Below are 13,984 nucleotides of genomic sequence, written 5' to 3'. Positions count from 1 at the left end.
AGTTAAAACCTCACACTCTAGGAAAGCTTATTCAAGAAGGACTAATGAAAATTACAGCTATTTATCCACTAAAGCTATGAAATGATACATTATGATTCCCAAAGTGTTGGGTTACTGTACTGTGACAAATAGAAGAGTTTCCCAAGTGCCTTTGGGTGAGAGCCAGTGTGCAAAAAGGAAGCTGATACTGAAGACTTTTTTCCAACCCCTTAGTTGCCAGTAAAAAACAGTGAAGTTTGTGTTTCTTAAATATCTGTCAGGTGTGGGGGTTAAAAGCTGGTAAAGCAGGGGGTGCTCAGAGCCTGTTGGGTGTGAATTGGGAAGAGGAATAACCATGGTTTGCACCCCAGGATGGTTCTGCAGTGCTGGCAGCAAGGTCTGTGGCAAGTGAGATCTCCTTTCCCTGCCCTTCACCTGCAGGTACCTTTGTTGAGTAAGCCAACAGACTAATGAAGTTCTTGAGGTCCTGTAATTCAGCTCTGCTGCAGATCCAAAAGTGATGCATGAAGTGAGCCCTTCCAGCTGTTTCACCAAATCATCTGTGGAGAGCAAGGTGTTGTTTTTTACTTTATCTAACAAATTGTCTACTTTGAGTCATCAAAATCCATATGCTTTTACACCACCTGGGGGTAAAATCAGCACAGCTGAAATCCAGAAGCTCTTTCTCATTATTTTGAAATCTTAAAATTCATGAGGGTGTAGAGAAGAACCCCATTCTGTCTAGTCTAGTGCAGCCCCAGTTTTCCTAATCCACTCTGCTTGCAGTTAGACTCTGGCTCCTTGTCCTCGAGGCACTTCCCAACTTTCCATCGTGTGATGAGACACTCAGAGTTGCAGCTGGGCAGTTAAATTACGTGAAGTTCCCATTTTGACTGTAGTTCCCTGATGATTTTTTATGTGCACTGTATGTTTTTATGAATTGCCTCTGAGCACCGTGCTGAACTGGCTACCTGTACCCTCCTGAGTCATCACCACTGCTTTTAGGACATGTCAGTGTGCTCGTGTAGCTCATGTTCTTCACCCTGTGCTTTGTTCAAAAGGTGATAATCAAAATTAGTAAAGGGGCAATCTGTGAACAAACATCATGATGATGATGATTATAACACCACTCTTAATTTCTCTTTGTTACACTTTCCAACTTCTCTCAAAATGCCCATAAAATGCTTCAAGTTGAAGCGGCTGATGAGTTCTGACTCCTGCTCATCTTTCATTTTCTGGTCTGATTGTTTCCTGCTGCCAGCTCTGCTTCCCCCTGTAGAAGAGGATTGAAAGCCTGCTGAGGTACAGAGCTTTCCTGACCGTGTTCAGTGCTCCCCCAGGGCAAGTCACACTAAAAGCAATATTAAGGAACAGGGATCTTGGGATTACAGTGGTTTAAGGAACATTAAGCAGTACCCTCCTTTATCCTCTTCAGAAGACTTTCAAGGAAACTTTTCAGTGAGACATTAGAGGACATCAGCCCTTGTCCCTTGCCAAGGTGGGCTTGGAGGCAGAAAGCTGCAAGTACACATGAAGAGATTTCTGACCCAGAGCTCTTTGTTCCCTCCCTGCAAAGCCCAGTAGCTGGAAATTAAAGGGAAGTGAAAGTACTTGCACAAGGAGAGAAATTAGTCATTTATTAAGAGATTAAATAAGTGCTCAGTCACTTCAGATCAAGCTGAGAGCTCCACCTGGACAATGAAGTGTAGTTTGGTCACAAATGGATCGGTCTGACAGTGAGGTGACGTGGTGCAGATCTTTGTCTTGTATGTAGCCTGACAGAGGAGCAGCCTTTCTGACCTAAAGAAATGTTCCTTCTACTTTACCCCATGGATCTGTGAAGCATTTAACCAGATAAAGACAGAGAAAAAGCCTGGCAACAAGGTCTGTGGTGACATCTCCTTTCCCTGCCTTTCTCCTGCAGGTAATTTGTTGATTAGTGATTCTGACAAGTGGTCTGGAGTTTTTTCTTAGTAATGAAGAAAAGAAATGGGGAATCAGTTGCTGATTATGACTGTTGTGCAGAGTTTTGAAATAAAACCAGTGGTATGTGGCTGAACCTGCCTGATAAGAAGTTATTTTAAAGAAGTAATAATGTCTTCATCACAGCAATGAGGAGATAAATTATATGTTAAATGGCAAAGCACAGCACTGCATATTTTACACTCTGTAATGACTTAAGAGTTCATCATGATAAATGTTATTAAAATGAACACCAAAAGAATTAAATGTGATGCTCTGCTACCTGTGCTGAGATCTCTTCAACTCATTTAATTCTTGCTGCCTTGCCTTTTGCATAGTCACTGTTCAATATCCCTTTTGAAGAATGTAAAAAGGCAAAAAAAGCAAAACCTTTTATGATGAAAGGCTGCACAGTTAACAAACAGACAAGGGGAGCTGCCTTGAAGCTTTCCTGCTGCCTGTAAAAAATTCAGTTTAGGTTTTACACAGGTGGCATTATATTTAAATGTCAGATCTGGGCTTTGTTCCCCCTTTAATATAAATGTCAGTGGCATTTTGTTGGGAAGTCTTTTTGTTTCACCTTCCACTTTGATAAATTCTGACTGGCTTTCAATCTTGCCATCTGCCTTTGTATATTCATAACTCTGCTGGCCAAAGTTCTGCATCAGTTGTTTCTTTTCCCAGAAACCATGAATTAAGTGCAAATGGTGGGCCAGGCATATTCCAGACCAGCAACAGTGGACAGGTGTTGTAGTGGCAGTGACAAGAGGAATCAAAGAGTATTAAACCCCCACTCATAACCAAGGCAGGGGAGCTTCATTAGCTTCATTAGCTTCATTAGCTTCATTAGCACTTGGGCCACAGGCTGATTATATGAAAAAAGAGGGTTTTCCTTGTTGGGGAGGGAAAGTAGAACCAGTAGCGCTCCTGTCTGGAGTGGGTAAAGCAGGTGTGGGTAATGAAATACCAGAGAGAAGAAAGAGTCAAAGCCTCCTAAATCCCACCCCACTCTGTTCTTAGGTCAGACATCCCTCAGAAAGCTGTACAAGTTTTGAAAAAAACCCATGATGGTGTCAAAAGATTGGGGTTTGGTACCCGAGTGCCTCAGATCAGTGGGCAGGGGCTGCTGAAATCCCACTGCAGGGAGGAATCCCTGCATCCATCATGAGCTCACTGCTCCTGCCCTTGCTTTCCAAGATAATTCAGTGCCCTCACACCTCCAGGTGATTTTCTAGCTGCCATTCATACTCAATAACACACTGGTGGGATATATAATATATAATAACACACAGTTCCTGGGATGGGGACCCCTTTGGTCTTTACCTCTTTACTCTGTTGGCCCTCCAGAGCTGCCTTTACCCCTTTCATTTATATGTATCTGATACTTTAACAAATAGAATTCCCATTTTCTGTGCAGGTTTTTCCCAGTCAAAAATCTATTTTTCTTTTTGCGTTTAATGCAAATAATTTTGACTAATGTGAAATAGCAACAACTTGCTTTTTGAAGAAATAAAGTAAATGTTGTAAAAGTAAATGTTAATGTTGGTAAATGCTTACCATAGAGACTATTTCTGCCCTACCCTGCTAATGCCAACTATTTAACCTCCAAAAAAACCTCTATTGTTCAGTGTCATTTATGTCATCCCAAAATGATACTAAAGCAGCCAAGAGTTCTCCTATCTCATCATTCTTTGAATAGTTGACTACTAGTGCTTCAAAATTGAAATATATTTCTGTAAAACCTTTTTAAGCTGTCTGTAATGATGCATAAACTGAGATGTAATGTTTTAAGGATTTGCATGAAAACCCACTGTGTTCATGGTACATTGTCCCTGAGTTACAAGGCTTTTACAGCAGCTTTTTAGTGCAGCCAGATAATTAAAGATGTTCAACTGAATTCTGTCAGAACTGTTTTGGACATGTTAAATCTCTGCTTTTTCACATCTTGTAACTCCTGAGAAATCAGTGCTTTAAAGGGGCTGCAGAGCTGCTCGTGCTGCCCTGGGTGATGATCAGAGCAGCGCTGACAGGAGCCTGCTCTGTGCTGTGCTCAGCACTCACAGTGATGCCTTTCTGGGCTACCTAAAAACAGAGGCCAGACAAAATTAAAGGAATAAAAAGCAGTTCTGTTTATTGAAGATCCTTCAGGTACATTTAGGGCAGACAAAGCCCCCCAGGGGCTGCACCCAAAAATGGATGATGGGTCACAGGTTTTCACACTTTTATCAGTTTGGTCCATTTGCACATTGGGGGTTCATCTTCCAATTGCAGCTTCAGCTAATGAACTCATTTACCCCAAGTTTGCTGCCCCAACTCACTTTTGTTTCCATCTCTCAGGCCTGAGGCAGTGAGGTGTCCTTGATTGCCAGGCCTGGAGAGGAATTGCTGTGTCTGACCCAAATGGGAAAGCAGCAGCTCCCACTGTGTGTGGAGTTTGGAGTTACACACTAAAGAACTGCAGGATTACAAATATATGAAAAATATAAAAGTTAAAATCCTAAGCTATCGCTCTGGTACCAAACACCTCTGGCACAGAAACCTCTGCTGATGAGGACTGGTTCAGCAAGCCAGAGAAAATGAAATACCCTTTTTCCCCCCTACTGTCTCCATTAATGGTCCTTTATGAACATCTAATGCACCTAATTTTTCAGTGTCCAACTTCAGCCCAAAAGGCTGTGTTGGCACATCCCTCATCCTCATGTTATGTTTATTGCAATTTCACCTCCTTGCAAAAACCCCAGATTTTATGCTCCTTTTGGGAAATGGGAGATGAAGGCAGGTTGCCAATGCTTGCTGAACAAAGTGTGCCTGAGGTGGCTCTGAGGCTGCAGCTGCTCTGCCTTCCAGCAGCCCTGAGTGCAGAGCAGCCCCAAATGCAACTCCCTGGGTGAAAATAAACATATCATGAGTGAAGGGAGAATAAGTTCCACTGTCCTACCTGTGTGTCCTTTGTGCCTTTGGGGCAGCGAGGTGAGAGGGGGCCAACACAGCACCCATGGGCTCTGTTCAGGGAAGGTCCCTAGGGATAAAAGCCACAAGCATTTGTAGGTAGCAAAGAACAGGCTCCCTTTTTGTACATGGAATCCTCAGAACTGAGTCAAGATGTGCACCAGGTTAGTTTGTCAGCCTGCCTCTGGAGCAAAGGAAAAAGGAAAGGGAAAAGGGAAAAGGAACAGAAAGGAGAAAGGAAAGGGGAAAGGAACAGAAAGGAAAAAAGAAAATAAACAGGAAATAAGAAAGAAGAAGAAAGAAGAAGAAAGGAAAGCAAAGGAACAAGAAAAGGAAAGGAAAGGAAAAAGGGAAGGGGAAGGGGAAGGGGAAGGGGAAGGGGAAGGGGAAGGGGAAGGGGAAGGGGAAGGGGAAGGGGAAGGGGAAGGGGAAGGGGAAGGGGAAGGGGAAGGGGAAGGGGAAGGGGAAGGGGAAGGGGAAGGGGAAGGGGAAGGGGAAGGGGGGGGAAGGGGGGGGGAAGGGGAGGGAAGGGGAGGGAAGGGAAGGGAAGGGAAGGGAAAGGGAAAGGGAAAGGGAAAGGGAAAGGGAAAGGGAAAGGGAAAGGGAAAGGGAAAGGGAAAGGGAAAGGGAAAGGGAAAGGGAAAGGGAAAGGGAAAGGGAAAGGGAAAGGGAAGGAAAGGAAAGGAGAAAGGATTTCACTGCATTTGAAGTAAACATCAGGTGCCAGTGCTTTTCATGATATAAACTGAGCTTTACAAACAGGCAAAAAGGCTCGAGTGGTGTCCAGCAGAAATGCATTCCACAAGGCAGACTGACACACAGGCATTTTGAGGTTGTTCAGACAGATGAGGCTAAGAATGGAGCTAATGCTCTAAGCATGAAACATCAATTTGCAATGAAGCAAAAGAGCTATAACTCATGGCATCTAGGTTTTAAAGCACTTTTTATGAAAATATACGAAGGCAGTTGTCTGACTAAAGACAGTTGAATTTGTATACTATGCTGTGCTGTTTTTTGATTTAGGACCACATGCTGTTATTTACACTAAGCAAAAGAACTCAGGGACATCTCTGGTGGGGAATTTAGTGGGATAGTTTTGAATGAAGGTACCAAAAAAATGAGAGTGGCCAAGACTGTTTGTTTAGGTACAGTTCTTGGTCTCAAACACTGATAAAGTGTAGTTAAACTCATGGGCTTTTGTAGTGGTGATAAAAGCTGAAATATAACAGTATTCAAGGAGTGATTCTGTTCTCATATTGCTGTAATGTGGCGAGCTGCCAGACTCCTTGCAAAGGCAGGGCTGGCAATGTGTGTTCTCCTTTGCAGAGCAAAGCCCAGATCTGAGCTGGCAAATGCCTGATTCACAGACTTGGAGTGTGTTGAGCAAAAAGGAGTTATAAGAAGTTGCTTGCTGTAATCTAAACTGAGCTGAAAGGCTGTTCTGATGCCTATTTGACTGTTTTCCACAGCCAGTTTTTTTCAAATTTCTTCTGTTATTAATTCACTCTCCTTAAATATTCCTTTAATTTTCTTCATTGCCATTGAAAAAAAAAAAATTGATCTCATGACTTAAAAATATAACTGGCAAAATAAAAATTTAAAGGCTTCTGATATTTTTTATGAATATAAGTTTGTTTAATAAGTATGAAGGCTGAGTGAGAAGGAAATATGATGGCAGGGTAGCTGCATCTCCTTTTTCTCTACTGATGTATTTTCTTCTTCTATGGCAGTTGCTGAAAGCTGGAGATCCTGCTTATCCCAACTCCCTCCCCTCTGCTTGCATCTTTCAGCAGCCACCAAAGCTATCCCATCCTCCCATCACCTCCTCTCAGTGGATTTCTCTCATGCCTCCTCCTTTTTCATTGCATCAAACTTAAACTCACCATCTGCATTCCTTATTATGTTCCCTTTCTGTTGTCATATTCTGCTGCATTCCCTCCATTCTGCTCATGGTGGCACATTCAGTACCTAATTTTGCTTGATTTAATTTTTGTTTATACCAGAGGCACCTTTTTCCTCAGGTTCTATGTGATATAAACTTCAGTAGTACATGGGAATTCCCCCTTAAAAATTAGATGGGGGGGTGGAAAAATGTCACTTTTTTGGCAGGCCCTTAAGGCATTGTGAGCTTCAGTTGTGTTTTTGACAAAGCAAATCAGTTTGGTGTCCTGAACACCCCTTGTTGCCAATATCCCCAGTACTCCAGGCTGGATTTATCTGTGGGAGCAGGAGCAGAGAACAGGGCTGGAGGGAGGCAGCCCTGCAAAGCCAAGGTGCTCTGGGTATTGCCACTGGCTCTGTCTGTCTGTCTGTCTGTCTGTCTGTCTGTCTGTGTGAATCTCTGTGAAGTTAAACACTGACTGTGTTTTAGAGCAGCCTGAAGAATTTTGGCACCCAGTCCCTTCTAAATCCCCAAAGTGCTGACAGTCCTTTGGCAGTCAGGATTAAATATTGTGGATGTTAATATCAGGAGAGGAAGAGGAGAGGAGAGGAAGAGGAGAGGAGAGGAGAGGAGAGGAGAGGAGAGGAGAGGAGAGGAGAGGAGAGGAGAGGAGAGGAGAGGAGAGGAGAGGAGAGGAGAGGAGAGGAGAGGAGAGGAGAGGAGAGGAGAGGAGAGGAGAGGAGAGGAGAGGAGAGGAGAGGAGAGGAGAGGAGAGGAGAGGAGAGGAGAGGAGAGGAGAGGAGAGGAGAGGAGAGGAGAGGAGAGGAGAGGAGAGGAGAGGAGAGGAGAGGAGAGGAGAGGAGAGGAGAGGAGAGGAGAGGAGAGGAGAGGAGAGGAGAGGAGAGGGAGAGGAGAGGGAGAGGAGAGGGAGAGGAGAGGGAGAGGAGAGGGAGAGGAGAGGGAGAGGAGAGGGAGAGGAGAGGGAGAGGAGAGGGAGAGGAGAGGGAGAGGAGAGGGAGAGGAGAGGGAGAGGAGAGGGAGAGGAGAGGGAGAGGAGAGGGAGAGGAGAGGGAGAGGAGAGGGAGAGGAGAGGGAGAGGAGAGGGAGAGGAGAGGGAGAGGAGAGGGAGAGGAGAGGAGAGGAGAGGAGAGGAGAGGAGAGGAGAGGAGAGGAGAGGAGAGGAGAGGAGAGGAGAGGAGAGGAGAGGAGAGGAGAGGAGAGGAGAGGAGAGGAGAGGAGAGGAGAGGAGAGGAGAGGAGAGGAGAGGAGAGGAGAGGAGAGGAGAGGAGAGGAGAGGAGAGGAGAGGAGAGGAGAGGAGAGGAGAGGAGAGGAGAGGAGAGGAGAGGAGAGGAGAGGAGAGGAGAGGAGAGGAGAGGAGAGGAGAGGAGAGGAGAGGAGAGGAGAGGAGAGGAGAGGAGAGGAGAGGAGAGGAGAGGAGAGGAGAGGAGAGGAGAGGAGAGGAGGAGAGGGCGTGAAGGTTGTCAAGGCAGCTTCTGGTAAAGGTTACCCGAGAGAGGGAGAGATGAAGAGGCAAGAGGAAGGTGTCAAGCTGATTATTGGTGGGCTTGAAGCCCAGGATGTACATGGGGGAGTTCAGAGAGCTGGAAGTGACCGACGCTGCCAAGTGACCTTGCACAGCACAGCAGTGGTGGGGATGTGACAATGTCCGGCAGAATTGGGCCATGCCCCTGCTGTGGATCCACCTGCACAGGCTCCTGCCACTGGGAAACAGAGCCCAGAGAAACCCCAAAGCCACTGAGACCCCAGAGAAACCCCAAAGCCACTGAGAAACAGAGCCCAGAGAAACCCCAAACCCACTGAGACCCCAGAGAAACCCCAAACCCACTGAGAAACAGAGCCCAGAGAAACCCCAAATCCACTGAGACCCCAAAGAAACCCCAAATCCACTGAGAAACAGAGCCCAGAGGAACCCCAAACCCACTGAGACCTCAGAGAAACCCCAAAGCCACTGAGACCCCAGAGAAACCCCAAAGGCACTGAGAAATGGCCAGACCCCAGCCTAGAAGCTCCTTCCCCTTGGTGGAGTATTGTTTATCAGCTCTGAAATTTGCAGTCGGGGACAAAGGTGATGGAAAACACCTCTTCCCTCTCCTACCACCGTTTCCAAACAGGTCTGGTCCCCTCTGGGACTGGGGCCTGTTTGTTACAAGCTGGGAAGGGACTCTGTGACCTGATGGCCAGAGAACTCATGCTTCAGCCATCCTCTCCATGAATTAAAAAGAAAAAAACCACAAGAAATGTGGTTACAACCCAGGGAGGAAACTATTCTAACAAAGCAATCCTTGAGCAGGAAAACACTCACACATCTTGCAGGTCACACAGCATATGTAGAATAAAACATCAGCTTCTGCTCATTGGATTTGGGGTGAGAAACCACCAGGGCTAAAAACATTAGGAATGGGTTATAAATTATAAATTATAAATTATAAATTATAAATTATAAATTATAAATTAAAAGTCAAAGATATAAATTAAAAGTCAAAGATATAAATTAAAAGGCAATAAATTAAAAGGCAAATAAAAATAAAGAGAATATATAGATACATAAAGATACATAAAGAGAATAAAGATAATATAAAATATTAAAAGATAATATAAAATATTAAATATAAAATAAAGAGAAAACAAATGCTTCATTCCAGAGTTAATTTAACCATGTTTAGCCTTCTATTTCTCACTGGCTGTCATTTTGAAAGGGTGAAAGAGTGGGACAGCAAAGAAGGAACTTCACCTCGAAGGATCTCCCATGCTAAGGCTGAATATTTTTCCCAATATTGAACTTTTCAGGCTGTTTTCTGGGTGCCAGTGGGTGAATCACAATTAGCTGTGCCTCAGGCTAAGGGGGCTGAGCAGAGGGAGTGATACATCAGGAGCAAAATCAGTGCTGGTCAGCCTGGAGTGCTGCACCATTAAACAGCTGCCAAGGACCAGTCACTCCCTCTGATGCTCTCCCATTTTGCTGCATTAGTTATGGTTCCTCACCACGACCTCTCTTGACCCAAGGGATTTTTTTTTAAGAAAAATCCCTCTATTTGAATTTCATGTGTTGTGAATCTCCTCAGAATCTGTCAGGGTTTAGTTCTACGTTTGACTGACTTGCATTAAATAAAAATAGTTCTGGGAAATTAACCCCTTCTTTGAAAAGCTCTTGTGAGCAAATGGTGCCTCATGCTAGGAAAGGAATGAAGCTTTTCATGGCAGCCTTGATGCCAGGAGAAAGCAGTCCTCACTTTTCAGGGCTCAAACTGCTAGTTCCAAAAACAGTAATGGCTGTAAATAGAAAGGTTAATCAGTTCTTGGGAAAACTGAGGATGTCTTAACCCACACCATGTTTCATTTACCTAAAGAAACAACCTTCCCACCCAGGGGTCAGGACTGGTGGAGGATCTGGAGAGAGAGGCATTTATCAAACCAGAGACTGGAACAGCTCAGAAATGCTTTAAAAATGAAGTAGCAATTGGTGTCAGTAGATCTGCTGTAGATGCTCGTGGATGTGCTTCCCAGTTTATTTCTGGCATGTGCTACCCTGTCCCTGGAGCTAGAGATGTCTGGAAGTGTTCTGTGTGTGTGGAGCCCAGTTAATGTGCTCATTAACTTCCACAAACTGCAGTTTTAGACTTCCCAGGAATCCTGCACGGGTTTCTGCTATCCCACACATAGGAGAACTCAGATTTCCTTATGTTTTGCTTTAAAATAGCTTGGCAATAAGGGATCACATATTAAAGCCTGACAGTGTTGGATCACTTGAGGACAGAATCAAGAGGACAAAAATCAGTGATGTTCACAGTCAATTTCTCTATTGGTTCAACAAGCAGTTTGGTTTTGTTTGCTTCTACATTTGACAGATTGTGAAGTTCCTGTCTCACTGTTTATAGGGCAAATAAAGAGCTCAGTACTATTTGAGTGTGCTGAAATATCTGTGCTACAAAAGATTTTCAAGAGTTTACTGTGGAAATATCTGGAAGTGGTCTATAAATCACATCATTGCATTTCTCCTTTCCTTTGGTTTTACATATGAATGGGAAATATAAATTTGTTTCTTGTGTCTCTGTTTCCTGTAAATGTCAGAAACACTGTGTCATCATGCCAGAAAAAAAAATTAATTAAAATTTAAAAGATGCTGTAATATTAATTTACTGGCATTTAAAAATATTTTGTTTTTAAGAAAGAAGCAAAATTATTTTAATCTTATACAATTTTTGTTTTTTTCCACAGATTTCCCAGTCTGCTACAGCTGAGTTAATTTCCACCATGGATGCAAACAGGATTTTGGAATAAGGAAACCTCTAGCACAGTCACCATCTCGAGAAGGCAGCTGAAGTCACACTGCAGATGCACACTGCCTGTGCCACCAGGCTCTACATCCTCTTCCCCTGCCTTGGCCATGGCTTCTGGTCAGCCCTGATGTGCTGTAGGTGACTTTGGACCTCCCTCACCACTCTGGACTTGTGTGATGCTCGTGGGACTCCGGGCTGAGCCTTGTTTCCAGCAGCCAGCCCAGGGCTGTGCCAGGCTCTCATCTTCGCAGATCAGCCACTGACACACAGGAAGATTGTGTAATTATACTCAAATAGATTAGTATCTTGTCAAGAAATTCTCAAATGTTTTTTTAAGTATTGCTCTGTGCATAAAATCCATATCTGAAAGAAGTGGTAAATAAAGCATTTCAGCCCAGAAAGGAGATTTTTTTGTTTTCACCAGCACACATGTCAGTGCATGGCAGGGTAGTGGTGCTTTTTCAGGGCTACCTAAAAACAGAGGCCAGACAAAATCAAGGGAATAAAAAGCAGTTCTGTTTATTGAAGATCCTTCAGGTACATTTAGGGCAGACAAAGCTCCCCAGGGGCTGCACCCAAAAATGGACCATGGGTCACAGGTTTTCACACTTTTATCAGTTTGGTCCATTTGTACATTGGGGGTTCATCTTCCAATTCCAGCCTCAGGTAATGAACTCATTTACCCCAAGTTTGCTGCCCCAACTCACTTTTGTTTCCATCTCTCAGGCCTGAGGCAGTGAGGTGTCCTTGATTGCCAGGCCTGGAGAGGAATTGCTGTGTCTGACCCAAATGGGAAAGCAGCAGCTCCCACTGTGTGTGGAGTTTGGAGTTACACACTGAAGAACTGCAGGATTACAAATATATGACAAATATAAAAGCTAAAATCCTGAGGCATCAGTAGCCAGCCTCAACCTGCACTGGTTCTTGTTCTCTTCTGCCTTTGGGGCTGGAGTGGGCACAGAGCCGGGTTCAGGCTGCTGGCTCGGGCACAGGGGATCCTGCCTGGGTCAGTGCCTGCTGCTCCAGGAGAGCCTTTGGGGGATTTCTGCTCCTCAAACCCTTGCCAGACAGGGAGATGTAGAGGTATTAGGGAGATTTTTGACCAAAAGTGATAAGAAATGTATCATTCTGGCTGTTTGTGCTTATTGTTTGTACTTATGTGGAACATCTAAGGAAAGCAAGCTTTGCTTTCGCCCTTCACATTCCTGAACAGCCAGAAATACCCGCACCAAGGTAAGTGACATTCAGAGTCAGGCTCCTTCTGGATAGCTTTTCAAAGCTGGTGGGCTAATCTTGTAATCCAAACAAAAATCAAAGTAAAAATCCCCTTTCTGCAATTGCTTATCTGAAATACTCAGCCAAAACACTCTTCTGTCAACTTCAGCAAGGGGTTAAATGGTCTTCAAAGGTGTTTCAATTTTTAGATCAAGGTGGGTTTGGTTCTGTGAATGAGATAAACTTGCAGCTACAGGCAAGTCAAAGACTTTGTTAAAGCAGGAAATAGTCCTTTTAGTTCCACATGCAAAGGCACCTTTTGATGTGGCTGCTGAATTGTGTTCATCAGAAGTAAAGGCTAATCTTCCCCTTGACATTTACTGAGTTGGTTGATTACTTCTCTTCTGAGCCATCCATGTGGAGCATTGCAGGATTTTATAAATTATTTCCTGGAAATGCTTAATATTAAGAGGTTTTTCTAATTCCTAATTTAAGCTTTGCACATTCATTAAAAAAATAAAATAAAATAAAATAAAAAAATTAAAACCTGGCAGAGCTCAGTGGGAGGGAAAAATAAATATTGATGAGACAAAACATTTTACCTGCAATGCCCAAAATTTTCTTGACTGTCATAAAACCACTTCCTGTGATTAAGTGAAGGGTAATGTGGCAGGAGGATGAGGTGCAGGGGTATGTGGTGGCGTTACTGCAAATCCTGCACCTAATCAAGGGCAATCACTGTGTATCCTCTGCTGAAGAAAACCCTTTTCATTTCCTCTATGGCAATTTATCTGAATTTTTTTTTAAATTGTTAATTAAATGTATCTGAATTTTTTTTAATTGTTGTGGAAGTACTCTATGAGAGGAGTGGAAAGGAAATAGTTATTAGGGTATATATAGTTAAATATCTATTCATATATATGTTTTATACTGAAATAACAGCAGGAGATAACAGACATGAGAGGTCAGAGTCCCACTAGATAGACTGAACAGGAAGTAGTTATTGTCCCACAGGGTTGACAACTCTTTGAAGACAGAAAAAAGAATAATTTCTGTCCCTATTTTTAGGGAAATTGATGAAAAACAAACATAAACATTCTAATTTCTTTATTATACAGATCTACATAGGCCTTGAAAAGGGATCAAAATTTCAAATGAATTCTTTCCTTTTAAAAATCTGGACATAGGCATTGTACTGCAAGTATTATATTCAAAGATTTCCTTTAAATCTGTGTCCAAATCCAATGTCAGCCAGGCTCTCTGTAGGGCAGCAAACAAGCATCCCATCCCATCCCATCCCATCCCATCCCATCCCATCCCATCCCATCCCATCCCATCCCATCCCATCCCATCCCATCCCATCCCATCCCATCCCATCCCATCCCATCCCATCCCATGGATCCCATCCCATCCCATGGATCCCATCCCATCCCATCCCATCCCATCCCATCCCATCCCATCCCATCCCATCCCATCCCATCCCATCCCATCCCATCCCATCCCATCCCATCCCATCCCATGGATCCCATCCCATCCCATCCCATCCCATCCCATCCCATCCCATCCCATCCCATCCCATCCCATCCCATCCCATGGATCCCATCCCATGGATCCCATCCCATCCCATCCCATCACACTGATCCCATCCCATCCCACTGATCTCATCCCATCCCATCCCATCCCATCCCATCCCATCCC

The 13,984-nt window shown here is 44.0% G+C and overlaps 1 long non-coding RNA gene across 2 annotated transcripts in view; it reads left to right on the top strand.

Moving 5' to 3' along the window:
- The window catches only part of LOC131581830 (uncharacterized), a 43,023-nt gene extending 31,735 nt beyond the window's left edge, over positions 1–11,288 (top strand). Inside the window, exons 2-3 of one of the 2 annotated variants that reach the window (XR_009278150.1) lie at positions 421–553; positions 11,010–11,288. This is a non-coding gene — a long non-coding RNA (uncharacterized LOC131581830). Of the gene's footprint in view, positions 1–420; positions 559–11,009 lie in introns of both variants that reach the window. The other variant, XR_009278151.1, reaches the window with a different exon arrangement.
- Positions 11,289–13,984: the final 2,696 nt, after the last annotated feature.

The sequence above is a fragment of the Poecile atricapillus genome, chromosome 8 (assembly GCF_030490865.1).
Source record: "Poecile atricapillus isolate bPoeAtr1 chromosome 8, bPoeAtr1.hap1, whole genome shotgun sequence".
Taxonomy (NCBI): Eukaryota; Metazoa; Chordata; class Aves; order Passeriformes; family Paridae; genus Poecile; species Poecile atricapillus.
This window is presented reverse-complemented; position numbering and strand designations above follow the sequence as displayed.